We start from the raw sequence: 12389 nt of genomic DNA, 5'->3' as shown, positions 1-12389 counted from the left end.
TGGCTCGGAGTCTCCCTTGAGGTTGCAGTCAAGGTACTGTCTGAGATTGCACTCATCTGGGAATGGACCTGAAGGGTCTCCTTCCCCGTTAGCTAAGTCACATGCTTGGCGTGTCATTGCTGGTTGTTGGCAGGCGGTTCGGATTCCTCAAGGCCTCTGTTCTTCACCATGTGAATCTCTCTCTAGGGCTGCTGGAGTGTCTTCACAACATAGTAGGTGGCCTCCCCCAGAGATAGGGATCCAAGTGACAGCAAAGTCTTGAAATCACACATCATCAGTTCCACTTACTCCTCTCATTGGAAGAGAGTTAAGAGGTACAGCCCACACACAAAGAGAGCAGGATTAGGGTCCACTTTTGAGAAGATTGTCAGAGAATTTGTGGACACATTTAAAAGCCCCTATAGAAAGATATCGATTTTATTAACGTTTTCAAAGAACCATTATTTTGCTTTGCTGATTCTCTTACAGATTTCGTCCCTATTTCATTAATTCCTATTATTTGCTGTTTTCTCCTCTCCACATTTCACCAGTGTAACCAAGTCCCTGCAGTAAATTCATTCCATCGGACGCTGATACAGGTCTGATACTCCTTTGAATGTTTGGAAAAAACAAAACAAATCAATTATACGCCCCTCATCTCTCACTTACACACACACACACACACACACACACACACACACACACACACACACACATTTTGTTGATCTGTTGGCAGATTCAGGAAGGTTATGAACCATGGTTCTTACATTGGTAGAATGTGAGTTTTAAGATGCATTTTTTTCCAAAGGGATAACTTACGGTGTTGAGTCAGACACACTCACTCACTCATATTGCCTCCCGTTAACACCAAAAGCTCAGACTTCTGCTGCAGCTGGCCTACCCCAGGGAGCCAGCCTGTGGTCCTGGAACCAAAGTCCTCTCATTCCATACGGGAACCAGAGGCATGACCTTGGCAAATGAGGCTGCCATGTCAAACGTTTGGGCTGGACACCTCAGATATTGCCAGATATTGAGCATTTTGCCCCGAATGCTACTAGCAAAATATTCCTATAAAACGAACATTTTTCAAGGTCAGTCTGTGTCTTTAGGGGCTCAGTGCTTGGACCTCAGCCATGAGGCTCCCCTGACCAATTTGAAAGTGTAGCTTTTTGCTCTGTGTTGGAATAAATGTTCACCTTGCTATAAAACATCGGTTCTCTTTCGGGTCTAAGTAATTTCCCTTCCCTTCTGCTTGCCTACCTTGAGGTGTTAAGAGCGCGCGTGGCCAGAAGAGTGGTCTTCTGCCCAGTCTGGAAGCTTGGCCAGAGGAACTGGTGTTCTTGTGTACTGAGGTCATCTTTCAAAAGTACCAGACGGTTTTTCGTCCTTCTCACCCAAACGTGACGTTTCCTGGCAGCCATTCCACCACCAAAGTGCCAGGAAAGGGGACTACAAATGCCTCCTAAAAGTACAGGATAGGGGATGTCTCTATCAGGGAAGAAGGAAGGGGAAAGCCCACCCCTTCTGGCCTCAAAAAAACTGCGGGAGGAAGGAGGCTGTCAGAAGCAGGTGAGTAAGTAGGGAAAGAGGTGTGTTCTGACCCTCTCCCAGCTGAAGTGAGGAACCTCCCAGCTAAGCCTCCAGAGGCTTCCTCAGCTCCTGGGGCTGGGGCGGGAGGGCGAGGACATTGTCCCCTTTTTCCTGGTCCCCCTAGAAGATCACAGGGATTGATGGCGTTGGCTGGGAGGTTGACTCGGGGAGACGGGTGTTGCTGCCTTGTGGTGAGGGACACTGTAGCTGCGGGCCAGATGGCAGATCATCCCGACCAAGAACTGGCCATGCAGCACAGCTAGACCTCAGGGGACACGCGGTCCTAGAGAGGATTGACTTAGACTCCAGATAGCAGGACTGCCGAGCCCAGACAGAACCAAGGAGGGCAGGCTTCAGCCTCTGGTGCCAGCAGGGCTCCTGTCGATCAGGTGGACAGCGGCATCCTCATACAGACTACAGGAGCCGGAAGGGACCGTGGGCCTGTGGCCCGTGTGGATCCGAGGTCTTTCTCGTCACCTTTAGGTCACACAGACCAGCTGTCTTGTATCAACACCTCCAGATGCCCTCTTGGAGATAAGCGAGGTGAAAAGGGATTAAAAAGTACAAAACGTTTATCCAAAAGAAGCTGAGTTCTCTAAAGAGACTGTTTTACATTATTAGATCAGATTGAATTTCCTTACATCCATCGTGGAAAATGAAGAAGTTATGTTTTCTTTGCAAATCGGAGTGCCGCTGGTAAATTTGCAAACCTGATACGAATTGATGCACAAAGATGATAATTTTAGCTGCTAGAAGCAAGGCTACAGAGTGGGACTGTTCTGAGCTGAGCTGTTCTTGTGTCCTTCCGCATGGGAATCGGTGTCAGAATGAGGGGGACTAGACTGCATCTGTGGAGAGCGGCTTTTCTTTGGTGGGAAAAATAATTAGCCTGGAGGTAGCTTTCATCAAGTTCTGCCCCAGGCCCATTATTATGAAGGGAATGAGTCGTCTCATCAAGAACACACCAAGGACTTCTCTGGCGGTCCAGTGGTTAAGACTGCCTTCCAGTGCAGGGGGTGTGGGTTCAATCACTGGTCGGGGAGCTAAGATCCCACATGTCTCACAGCCAAAAATACCAAGGCATAGACCAGAAGCAATATTGTAACAAATTCAATAAAGACTTTAAAAATGGTCCACATCAAAAAAAAAAATCTTAAAAAAGAAAAGAACACCCCAGTTCCTTTCTTAGGACCTTCCTCCCTCCACAGGGCTTGGAATTTGGAAGGAGATTGTTTAAGTTCAAGCTCTGGCTCTGACTGGGTGGGCAAGTCGATAGACTTTCCTGAGATTCTGTCTATCACATGGGGATTGAGACATGTGTACCCCTAATCCTCGTGGCTTCAGAAAGAGCTGATGGAGGGTAACAGAAAGTACTTTTTATAAACCGAAAAGTCCTAATCCTGTGCCCATTCCAAGCTTCCAGATGCCTTCCTTTTCCTGCAGTTTCCTTTTTGCATCCTGCGTGTTCCAGGCTTTTCCTCCGGGCTCTGTTCTGGCCTTCGGCTGAGCAGAGGTTTGTTCCTTTGTATCAGGTCCCGTGCTGGGTCCTGGAGATCTTGAGGCCAATAGATCCAACATCTCCCCTCGAGGAACTTCTTGTCCACTCTCAGGCACTGTCCTGCCTTCTCCTGGCAGGCGACTTTCCCTTCGGATGTTACTGGTTATGAATTCTCCTTGGTAGAATGGGCTTGAAAGTGGGATTCTGTAACTAGAGTAGGCCCTTCAGGAAATGGGTCCAACGTCTGAGATATATGACTCGTCAATTTTTCAGTAAGTATAATGCCCTAAACCAGGCTCATTTAGAGTGGAATCTGGAGGGCAGTGCCCTGGACCTTAGGATGCGAATAGCGGGCTTGGGTGGCTCACCTGGGTCAGCAGGTGCTGAGTTGGATGGCGAGGGCAGCTTACCCTCTTCTGTCCCAGGGGTCAGACTTTTTATCACCCACAGGCTTGCCTGTCGCTACCTAGCTTCCCTGTTGGCATCCTCAACAGATATGGAGAGACCTATTTGGTTGGAAACCCAGAAAAATTCTTTCATTCACCCTCCTAGCACACCCTTTCGTGAAGACCTAGATTTCACAGGGGGCACAAAACTAGGACCAAGTCAGAGAGGGAGACAGCCTGGAAATAAGGTATAGACTCAGGGAACTGTTGATGCTTCCGCCTGAGCCCACAAGGCAGTCTGGAGGCAGAATTCTCTCTTCTTTGGGGGAGTCCATCTTTTTTCTCTTGAGGCCTTCAACTAATCAGACGAGGCCCCCCACACACACACATTATGGAGGCTAATGTGTTCTACTCAAAGTCCACTGATTTAAATGTTAATCTCATCTTAAAAACTGCATTCACAGCAGTGTCTGAATCAGTGTTTGGGCAAATATCTGGAAATGGTGACCTGGCCAAGTTGACACGTAGAATTAACCATCATGTAAGTTCAAAGAGGCATGGCGTGGGCCAGTGTGGTAAGCCTGGGGCTCTAACACATAAGGAAGGTGTTAATAATGGACATCAATGGGAAGCCACCCTTCCCCCATCACTGCATCATGAAGATTCAAGGAAAGGAAAGTACCTTTTGGAGCATTACCTCAAAGCCTGGCTTTACAGAACATTCTGGAAAAGATCTAGAAAACTGAAGCCTAAGATGAGCTTCCTGTTCCCACACTTGGATGAAAAATTACTGGGTCATTCTTGTTGCAGTTGGTTGTAGGGTGGATGTTAGCCCACACAGTACTTCTTTTTTTTTTTTTTAATTTCCGCTATGTTTTGACATTTCAATCTATTATCTTTTTTTTTTTTTTTTTTTTTTTTGCTGCACCACACAGCATGTGGGATCTTAGTTTTCCGACCAGGGATAGGACCCGTACCTCTTGCAGTGGACGCATGGAGTCTTAACCACTGGACCACCAGGGAAGTCCCAGTACTTCTTTTTGAATTAGAAGAAAGACTCCCTTTCATGGACAAATCAGAAAATAGCCCCTCCTGGGCAGTTGGATTAGAAAAGGGTAACCCTTCTGGGCAGACAAAGGAGGAACAGGTGCCTATGTTCTCCTGTGGGTGTGGCCTCAGCCATGGAGCAAAGCCTGGCACATGAAGTGCACGCTGGTTTCCCAGAGTGACCTGCTTCCTCAGTTGGGTAACTTTTGTGCACAATGCGACCTGCATTGGTGGTTGGTAGAGAGACGCGCTGATAGTGAAAAGGACACCTAGAGGTCATCTAGTCCACCCACTCCCGTCTTGGAGATGGAAACACTAAGTCCCAGAGAAGGACAGAAGGTGACTTCGTTCATGCAATACCTCTTTAGCAGGGCAACAGTGAGAGGACACAGCAGCTCCCAGAAGGAGAGCCCTCCGTCTTGCCAGCCTGGTCCACCCTACACCAGGCGTGAAGCCAGCAGGAAGGAGAGACGATGACACCCCTCCAAGGACTCCAGGCCTGATATGGATCCCAACTGTTGACAAAATGCAGGCTGGCGTCAAGGATTTGGGGGGACAGCGTCTTTGCTGACGGTTCTTTTCCTCCTCGTATGTGTGTGGTAGTGGACGCATCTCATCTGCGTTGTAAAAGTCAACTGCGTTGACTTGTTTTACAAACCTTCTGAGCACCTACCGTGTCCGTGAGACTCCAAGGCGAATAAGGCAGAGTCTCTGCCACCAGGAGGTCACCGGATATTCATGGCAGGCGCATGAATAGACAAGAATGGCACAGACTTCCAAGGCGACCCATGGAGCATTGTGGAAGCAATGAGCATGTGCCTTTAGCTGACCCATCCCTGGAGCCAGAGGGGTCCGAGTAACTCGTGCATCAGTATTTTGAGAAAGAGTTCATCAGAGCAGATGAACGTGTACTCTAGGAAGAGAAGCATAGATTTTTCTCAGTTGCTTCCTCTCCCTCTCCCCTTCTCTGTCCCTCTCCCCGCCCTTCCCCTCCCCTCTCCTCCTACCCTCTCCTCTCCTCTCTTCTCTTCTTTTCCTTCCTCCCTCCCTCTTTTTCTCCTTTCTTCTCTAAGACACAGATGAAAGAATACTCACCTCTCAAAATCAAGTTTGCCAAAGCAGTGGTCTAATTGGGCCCTGGGAGATTGGTCAAAGGGTGTTGTTTTTCTGGTAGATCCTCACGAATGGAATTCTTATTAGTCTTCCAGTCTCCTTCATTAACATGCATTTTCTCTCCCTCTCTGCATCTTGCTCCCAACTCCAGGGCTGCTGAGCCCAGCCTTTGTCTCGACTCAAATGCCGATAGGCTGTACAGTGAGAATCTTCAAGAGTGTGTGAAGCCAGGCACGCGTGTGGTTAGTCAGAAGAAATGGTTGCTGGAAATGCTGGTCCTCAGAATGACATCTGCTGGGTGGCCTCTCAGAGGGTGGGAGCTGCTTCCCTCCCAAGTCAGGCTCTGCCTAAGCGAGGCTTAGTGATGGAAGCTACTGTTTATTACCCACCAACTCTGCGCCAGACGCTGTGTTCCGTGCCTTACCCAAACCACCTCCTCAGCACAACGTGTGGCAGGAAGTGAGCATCCTGGTCCCTACTGACAGATGAGAAGAATGAGGCTGAACAAGGTCCAAGAACATTCCAAGGTCACACGGAGGGTAAATGGCAGAGCCTAGACCTGAATATGGATCTAGGTGACACACGGCCTGTTACAGGTGCAGGCGAAGAATAAAGACAGAGACAGGTACATTCTGCCCCCACCCACCCCACCCTTGGGTGCCCGAGCTGGCACAGAGCAAGACAGTCATGGCTCTGGAACTTTTTCTCCCAAGGGCTCCAGGGGCTCAAGAGAGAACAGGGCACTGCCTGTCCCCAGCCACCACAGCAAGGGTCCCAGGGAAAAACCATGTCTGTGGCAGGGAATAGTCAAGTGGACAGATGACTTTGCCTCCAAGCTGGACCGTTGTTTAGGGACAGGATTGTCCTCCTAGGGAACACCGGCCATCCCAGGTGCTGTGGACTGAATTGCGTCTCCTCCAAAGATGCTGAAGTCCTAACCCCAGTACCCGTCAATGTGACTTTTATTTGGAAACAAGGTCTTTGTAGATGATCCAGTAAAGACGAGGTCATCAGGGTGGACCCTAATCCAGTATGGCTTGTGTTCTTATGAAAAGAAGGAAGTTGGACACAGAGACAAACACACACAGGGAGAACTCTGTGTGAACATGAGAGTGGAGATTGGGGTGATGATTCTACAAGCCGAGGAGCCCCAACGATTGTCAACAAACCAGAAAAAGCTGGAGGAGAGGCATGGAACAGATTCTCCATGACAACCCTCCAAAGGAACCAACACTGCCAAGACCTTGATTTTGGGCTTTTAGCCTCCAGAACTGGGATACAATACATTTCTGTTGTTTAAGCCACCCAGTCTGTGGTACTTTGTTATGACAGCCCTAGGACACTGATACACCAGAGCTCCTGGGATGTGTGTCCTGCATTCAGCCCTGTCGTCAGGCCTGGACTGAGAAACTCCAGGGAGCCCTGGTGCCGTCGCCTGACTTGAAAGGACCCAGCATTGCTGTCTGGTGCCAAGAGAGGCCAGAAGGTGCACAGCCATCGTCAGGACTGGATCCCTGCTGTGTTAAGTAAGCACTGTAGCTCATCTGCCAAGTGGTGGGGTCCCTGGTTACAAAGAACCAGACGGAAATCCAATTGCACTCTCGAGGCTGCTACAGGGGAAGACGGTGTTTGTGTCCTGTGCTATTCCAGGGATAATTAGCATCAGAAGATTAGATTCATAATGCCCCATTCATTTTCTCCGCTCGTCACTGGTGTCTGGTGGAGAATTGGAGTTCTTAATCCCGCACGCTCTAAGTGAATGCATATTGAACAGTTTTGACAGCTTGGAAATTTCGTTGCAGGTACTTGATGACTTCCCACGTCAGGATCAATTTGCAGCCTTGTTTTTTCAGCTGATTAGGTCCCATCTAATTTTCTTGAGCCAGGGTTTCAGAGAATCCGGCGTCTTCCATCTCTACCATGAAGGGATGCAGGGTGGTGATGGTCCCAGGGAGGCTGGGTTTGAGATCTGATATCCAGAATCACTGAATCCACCAGGACTCCTCTTATGTTTGCTCAAGGAAAAAACAGTGAACTCTCTACTAAAGAAAATTACACAATGCAGCTTTGGCCCAGAGATTCTGGGAGAAGTCAGCAAGAACATACACAGAGCTTCTAGCTTGGACTACACAGAGGACAGAGGATGAAGAATAAAGGATGAGAGTGTGGATGTGGCTCCTGTGCACACCCAGCTCTACCATTTCCCTCTCTATAGGACCTTGGGCCAATTACTTGCACTTCCTAAGTTTCCTCATCAATAACGTGGGGATCGTTGTAATAGAAACCTTATACGGTTGTTGTGAAGATTAAATGAAATACTACATGTAAAAGTTCTCTGCTTGGTGCCTACAGCATAGTAAGCGTTCAATGAATGTTAACTTTGAAGCAAAGTTCCTCACGGAAAAAAGACAATTCCTCTTCCTTCACCTTCCTCTCCCCCCTCCTGCGTCTCCTCCTTTTTCCCTGTTCTCTATCCTCAGTCAAAGAAAGTCTACAGCACGGTCCAGCAGAAATGCAGGGAGAGCCACATGTGTCGTTTTGTTTTCTAGTAGCTATGTTAAAAAGGTACAAAAAGAAAAAAACAAACTGGAAGATACAGAGAACAGATTGTTGGCTGTCAGAGGTCAGGAGTCGGGGGGAGGTGTGAAATGGGTAAAGGGGGTCAGGAGGTACAAACTTTCAGTTATAAAATAAGTCCAGGGGATGCAATGTACAGCATGTGACTATAGTTAATGATACCGTATTGCCTATTTGAAAGTTGTTTCAGAGAATAGATCTTAAAAGTTCTTATCACAAGAAGAAAATTATAACTATGTGTGGTGACGGATGTTAATTAGACTTATTGCGATGATCATTTCATAATACATGGAAATATTGAATCATTATGTAGCATACCTAAAACCAATATAATGCTATATGTTAATTATACCTCAATAAAAAAACAGAATTTGGAAAAAAAGGTACAAAGATACAGGTGAAATTAATTTTAATAACATATTTTATATAAAGCAATATAGTATAGATCATGTAATCAGTGTAAACATTATTAACGGGATACTTTACATTGTATTTCTCCTACTGTGTCTTCACAAGCCAGTGTGTATGCTATGCTAACAGCACATCTCACTCTGGACTGGCCACGTTTCAAGTGTTCAATGAGCCACATGGGGCTACTGGTTGGGATACTGGGCAGTACAGCTCTAGACGTGCTGGAGCTTGTGATTCCCCTAGAAATTTTCCACTTGTTCCCATTATCTCAATCTCCTGGCCTTCTTGTGCTGGGGTGACAAGGACACATCATGACTCTCAGGTGAGTCAGGAGCTTCCCTCGGAAGCGGTAGCCAAGGCAGGAAATTCTGTTCCCACTGCAGACACTGCCACCTGGTTTTAGGTGCTCAGTGAGACAACTTAGCCCTTGATAGTCTGGGGATCAAGAGATGAATAACAGGGCTTCCCTGGTGGCGCAGTGGTTGAGAGTCTGCCTGCCAATGCAGGGGACACGGGTTCATGTCCCGGTCCGGGAAGATCCCACATGCCGTGGAGCGGCTGGGCCCGTGAGCCGTGGCCGCTGAGCCTGCGTGTCCGGAGCCTGTGCTCCACAACAGGAGAGGCCACAACAGTGAGAGGCCCGCGTACCTCAAAAAAAAAAAAAAAGAGATGAACACACACCATCCTGACTCTTCATGAATTCATAGTATAGTGGGTGGTCTATGTGCAAAATAATTACTGTTCACTGTCATAAGAGCTGTGATAAAAGTTCGTTAAAGTTGTTGATGAAACTTGAGAGATGGGTGATATATGTAAGATAAAGTTTAAAAATGTAAATTCTATATATGATCATGGCTATTAAAGTTCTCTTGGTTGCTAGAAATAGAAACCTTAAGCCCAAGGGTGCCTACTAAGCATGTTATATGAAGAATTTAGAGGAATTATGCAAATCAAGGAAATCCTAAATCCCAGTCAAGGATGCAGTCAGCTTTCGCAGACACACTGGAGCAGCGTTAAAGATTCAGGCAGATCTTTCTTATGTGTTCTGCTCAGCACGCATTTTTGATACTTCGCTTGCCCTGCAGTCCAGCTTTCTTTCTCTAGTTCACATGGAGGAATTCAGTCACTGGTAATGGCTCCAGAATGTGTCATCCAGACACAGAGAGCAGACAGGCTGATATTTCGATATCTTAATTCGAATTTGAAATTGGTGAGAAAAGACTTTGATTCAGCTTGAATCCAATAGAGCTTGAGTTAGGTAGCCAGGAGACAGGGCAACATCGTGTAAACGCGGCTTCCTCTTCTCCATGTAGATGGAGGAGAACAAAGTCCTTTTCCAGAAAAATAAGAGAGGGTGAGCGAACCAAGCCATAGATGTTCACTACATTCTTCCCCTTGACTTCCCAGCATACAGGCTTACACGCATGTGCAAACATACATGCACACATCCTTTTCCCTCATACATGCAAATAGGGCTCTAGCTCGTGTGATTCACCAAATTCCTTTTCCCCTATGGGAGGTGAGCTGAAGTCCCATCTGGCAAGGAAATCTAACACGATGTTGACCCTCTCTTTTCCAGGCTCACAGTCTTTGGGGATTATCCCTTCTTCTACTCATTTTCTTTCTTTTTTTTTTTTTTTTAAGATTTTTTTGATGTGGACCATTTTTAAAGTCTTTATTGAATTTGTTACACTATTGCTTCTGTTTTATGTTTTGGGTTTTTTTGGCCGCGAGGCATGTGGGATGTTAGCTCCCTGACCAGGGATCGAACCCGCACCCCCTGCATTGGAAGAAGTCTTAACCACTGGACCACCAGGGAAGTCCCCTTCCACTCATTTTCTTTTGAAGGTGATTTAGAGGAACAAACGAGGCAACGGGAAATCCCAGGATGCCCAGACTCCTCTGGCCTCTCCCAGACATGACATCTAAGTGCCGTAACTCTACCGTTTTCTGATCAGGACACTAACTTTAGCTTTATGATGAACCGGCCAAGTTGACTGCTGCAGTTTGCAAGGTATATGATTATTTGATCCTCAGCTGCCTCAGATTTCTGGTGATGTCCATAAAAGGCCTTGTTTCACAGAGTCACATACTTTATGCTATTCTCTATCAATTTTTAGAATGGCTATCTTGGACTGGAGTTTGTATCTCTCATCTTGTACCATAAAGTCTAAAGAAGTAACTGAAACATGCTAAAATCCTACGAAATTACTGTTGAATCAAGTCCCAAGAGCAAATAGGCAACAGTTTCACTAATTATGTCACTATTTCATGGAAAAGATTGCCACCTTCCCAGACAAGGATAGGAGGGTGAGCATGTTACTGACCAGAGTTCTTGGCCTCCTCAATAAATAGAAATTGATCAGAGGCCAGAAAAGAAATTCAGGCAAGGCTTTATTGGAACCCCTGCTGCAGCAGAGGGGAGCGAGAACAAACACCAGGTTCCCTTGCTCACTAGCTGGGGGTGGGGGGGCGAGCTTGCTCCTTATATGGGGTGAGGGTAGGGGTGTGTCCAGGGGTCGGGCTGGAGGGATGGCTTAGGTGTTTTGCCCACCCCTTAGGTGGTGTCGTATGCAGGGGGCATGCGCCGTACCCTGCTTTTGTCCCCGCTCTTCAGAAATGGCACTTGGGTTTTTAGTCTTTTTGTATCTTGTTGTCCGTAATTCGCCCCAACTGTGCATGCATGCAGTTATTTTAAGTCCCTTATAGTTTCTTTGTATTTTGTTTCTCAAGGAGATGTTTGTCCAGGTGCAAGCACTGCAGCAAAGGGTCCCAGGTCCCAGGTCCCAGCCTGTCTCAAGCACATCCTCACTTCTCTCCTCACCACACTCCTTTTAAAATCCTGATAATTGAAAATCTCCACTGCTCGCAGCAACTTCTGCATTAGTTAAGCTTCGTTTGGTCAACAATAGCAGAGATGGACCATGGCTAGCTTAACTTAAAGAGGACATTTGTTGCTATGGCCATGCCTTGAGATGGACAGGGACCAGGGCAGATTCAGTGGTCCTAGTTGGAGGGATTCACAAGCCTTCACTCTGGAGGACTCTAACATAGCTCAGTTTAAAGGTGCTCAGGTGCTGCGTCTCTCAGTACAAGATTCAGACCCTTGGTAGGGATGATTAATGGCTTAGCTTGAGTCAGATGCCTACCCGTGGCCAGTGAAGCAGAATCACCTAGTACAGACATAGCTGAGGGGTCTGTTCATGTCGATCGGGTCCAGCTCCTGGGGAATGGGCAGTTGTGGTGAGGTCTACATAGACTTAAGAGTTAGATGAGCTTCACATGATTGTTGTTATTTCTCTTCTAAATCTTTACAAGAAACTTTTTGGCTTTTTCCTTCAATTTTCTAACTATAATGTATTTGCGAACACTATAGATATAATCCACTCTATCATTAAATGGAATTCCAAGCTTTCTTCCACTTTTTTTTTTTTTTTTTTTTTTTGCGGTACGCGGGCCTCTCACTGTTGTGGCCTCTCCCGTTGCGGAGCACAGGCTCCGGATGCGCAGGCCCAGCGGCCACGGCTCATGGGCCCAGCCGCTCCGCGGCATGTGGGATCCTCCCAGACCGGGGCACGAACCTGTGTCCCCTGCATCGGCAGGCAGACTCTCAACCACTGTGCCACCAGGGAAGCCCCCCCACTTTCTTTTAAGCTTCAACTTCTCCACTCATGTATTTAATTTATCTGTCTGTCCACAGGAAAATTTTGAGTAGTTTTTGCAAGAAAGGTATCTGAGTGATGGGATGTATGGTCATGTGTTTGTCTATGATGTCATTCTTTGCCTTC

At 47.1% G+C, this 12389-nt stretch overlaps 1 long non-coding RNA gene across 1 annotated transcript; it reads left to right on the top strand.

Annotated features, from left to right (window-relative positions):
* Nucleotides 1-463: 463 nt before the first annotated feature.
* On the top strand, nucleotides 464-8439 carry LOC113610799 (uncharacterized). Its single transcript, XR_003429228.1, has 3 exons — nucleotides 464-578; nucleotides 1246-1548; nucleotides 5765-8439. It is a non-coding gene; the product is annotated as an uncharacterized LOC113610799 (long non-coding RNA).
* The last annotated feature ends 3950 nt before the right edge of the window (nucleotides 8440-12389 follow it).

The sequence above is a fragment of the Aethalodelphis obliquidens genome, unplaced genomic scaffold (genome assembly GCF_003676395.1).
Source record: "Aethalodelphis obliquidens isolate GAN/ISIS:26980383/991018 unplaced genomic scaffold, ASM367639v1 scaffold65, whole genome shotgun sequence".
In the NCBI taxonomy this organism is placed as follows: Eukaryota; Metazoa; Chordata; class Mammalia; order Artiodactyla; family Delphinidae; genus Aethalodelphis; species Aethalodelphis obliquidens.
This window is presented reverse-complemented; position numbering and strand designations above follow the sequence as displayed.